This window comes from Glossina fuscipes, unplaced genomic scaffold, assembly GCF_014805625.2.
Source record: "Glossina fuscipes isolate IAEA_lab_2018 unplaced genomic scaffold, Yale_Gfus_2 188, whole genome shotgun sequence".
In the NCBI taxonomy this organism is placed as follows: Eukaryota; Metazoa; Arthropoda; class Insecta; order Diptera; family Glossinidae; genus Glossina; species Glossina fuscipes.
The window spans coordinates 150,346-153,716 of record NW_023998531.1 but is presented as its reverse complement, the minus strand read 5'-3'; positions in this window follow the sequence as shown (position 1 = coordinate 153,716).

Below are 3,371 nucleotides of genomic sequence, written 5' to 3'. Positions count from 1 at the left end.
CATTGAGTAAAAAGTTAAATTTGGTAAGTGTGGATCACGTCGCGTCATGTTTATACATAAAAATTGTGCTATCGCTCGAAAAGTTTAGGAAAAATATATTCTAGGGGGGTATAGACAGCAAAAGATCTGTTTACTCAGTTTCAAATAGTTTATAGTCGTTTTATTTTTGAAAACCCTGTTTACGTTAATAGTTTGTTAAATTACCTAACATTTACACATAATGTGAAATTTATTGAAAATTTAACTGAGTACATGTTAAGGTAAACTTATTTTTAAATATTTTTTGTTAAGTTTTTCACTTTAAAACCTCTGGCCAATGAATGAAATCTGTCAATATTTCCAAAGTCTTCCAATTATTTATTTTAAACTCCTGTCTTCTTAGCATCTGTTTTGCCTTTCTCTTTTTTTAAAAGATTTTATAATGTTTTTACTTAAAGTAGTACTAAAAAATCTGAGAAAATTCCGCCTCCCTTAAAGAGAAAAATTTGAACAGAGACATAAGATTAAGCGACAGACTTTGGGATAAAAAGCGTAAAGTAGAAAATAACAATAAGGGATTAGATGGAAAGAAAATTGAAAGAATATCTTTAAAAAATGTAACAGTCTAGATGTAGGAAAAACTCACCCTTTCCTTTGTCAAGCAAAAGATTATTTTAAATTATACGGGGCTTGATGTTTTCTACGCAAAAACTTGAAAATTTCTACACATATATAGTTGTGTATTGGGAACACTTATCAGCGCAAGCTCATAAATAAGCAAGTAAAAGATGGCGCAGAATAAAGAAATCGCTCAGATAAATTCGATACAAAAGATGAACATAAGCAAAGAGAGGAAGAAGAAAAACGAAAAAAGTCAGTGAAAAAGGAACGAACAACGAAAAATATGTAAGGTATGAAAAAGAAAAATAAGGTCGTAATGGATTAAAAAAGCAAAAGCTTAGACGATGCCTTATAGGCCAATTACGTTTATTATTATGTTTATAATATAACATAAGTGCGCATAGTAAGACGAAGAAAATGACAACTGTTAAAATTCATCATAGATTCGAATTTTAATAACAGAAATTATAAAAAAATAAAATCTTTGAAGCTTTTAAGTAGTATTTTACTAATTTGAGCAAAAACCAATCAAAACTTTCAGCATGTAAATAATTTTTTTGCTCTTTTATTTCATCTTTCCTCTCTGTTGCTTCTTTCTTGCTCTTCATATTCTCCATTCTTTGGCACTTAGTTATAGTCATAATAAGTACTTCATGTGGAGTATAGCGTCGACTATAAGGCTTACGTCATTCCTCAGCTGTTATCTAAGAGTTGTTAGTTGTTAGTTAAGTTATACAACACCCCCATAATCACGAAGCGTAGGCCGTGTTTTCCACTCTTAACGAATATACATTTAAGAAAAAAGTCTTAACAATCAAAATCAAGTTTTTTTTTTCTCTTCTTTCTTTCTTTTGGTTTTTTTTATAAATTTTATATATAAAAGTTGTTAACGCATGTTCATACTATATATGATAGCGTTATTCACATTTTATTCATACAGATGCATATCGTATATGGCAGTCGTTGTGTTTGCTTTTTTCATTTTGATTTGTCGTCTCTTAAGTTAAATAATCTCCGCAAGCTGAAGGACGTTTTATATACTACTAGTACACCTCTGTACTATCTCGTAGATATATTTGCACATACACTCGCACGAGTACTTATATGTTGGGAGATGCATTGCAACCACTTACTCACTTTTTGAAAAGAAAACTAAAAACTTTACAACACCATTCTTTGTATTATATGTGTGATATTTGCTTTGCAATTTAACTTAAGGTTATACTCTTGTTGTAGGTATTTATATTAGTGAACGATTTTTTATTTGTCATTGTATAAGCGCTTGCATTTCGCTACAGGGTAGACGTCTTATTTACTTTTGCAGCTTTTTCAAATACTGTGTGATAATAAAATCGCAGCAGTTGTTTTATTGTCTTATTATCACTGGAAGGTGCCCATTTCCGGGATACAACTTACATGAGATAAATATCAGACTATATGTTACGTGATGCTACCTCACATTTCTACAATGTCGTCTTCTGTAAGCAGATGTGATATTATGCTATCAATTTCAGGAGAGTTTGTTAGAAATTATTTACATTTATTACAATTATTTACAAAAGTCATATCTGTTCCTTTTTTCAGAGGTCTTCTTTTGCATTCAGTCATGGAAAAGGATTGAGTAACTTTTAATTTTTTAGAGAGTTAACACTTCTAATAGCACCAAGAATGGGTATCGTTACGTTTCGAGGTCTTGACTATACCGAACCTAGATTATCAATTTAAATACAGTATCTACACTTCGTACGCCTTTTAATTCCATCATTTCGCTAATGTGTCATTTTAGTTCTTCAATTGAAAAACAAACGCGAATGAGTAAAAAAATAAACAAGTAAGAAAGTTATATTCAGCGGGGGCCGAATGCCGCTTACCAACCATTAACCACTAATCCACTACTTCGGGGTGTTTACCATATTCATTTCAGAATTAACCCATTTTTAGGCAAATGATATATCTTTATTTGAGGAATGTACAAAATAGTTTGACACACTCTACCTTGTTTGCCTTATAATAACTAAGCATCAAACTTCAGGAAACTAATCAATTAATCAATTGAGAATTTCATTTTGATCAAGAATATATATGCTTGATAGGGTCTCTGAAATACCCTTTTGAGTGTTGCATACGTTATGGAAAAAAAAAATGAGTATATCCTTCAGTGCTGAATCCAAGAAAAGCTGTACAACTTAGAAAAGGAAAAAAGACAAATGAAAAATGCGCAGCGTTCGCTAAAGAAGTGCAGTTCGTCATCGAACTATACTATACTATGTGGTTAAATTTATTTATATATATATATATACTATAATAAAATTTAAATCAAATTTTGTTAATGTTATAATTTCATGAACCTAAATAGCAATTTCAATAAAAACCATGAATTTTGAAACTCGAAACTTTAGGAGGTCATTCGACCACCAGCCATTACTTATAACGTGTAAGCAGGAAAACAACCATACGCAAATTTAAGTTCGTACTTGTACACCCAAATCTCGTCAATATTTAAAAACTTATCCAATAAATCATCCCATTCAGTAACGAATTCATACAGAATTGATTAAGCATCTTCAACACTGTTTGTATTTCATTTCTCCGATCTTTCTCTCTTAGTTAAAGGCGCTTATTTGCACCCAGCTTCGCCAAAAAGCAAACTGAGCGCAGGAAAGCCGTGGTTTAGTTCAAAAATATTCCACTGGAGACTTTGCATGCGCGCTTGCATTCAGTTCATGCTTTAAGTAATATAACATATATTATTGTGTAAAATGCACCCTTTT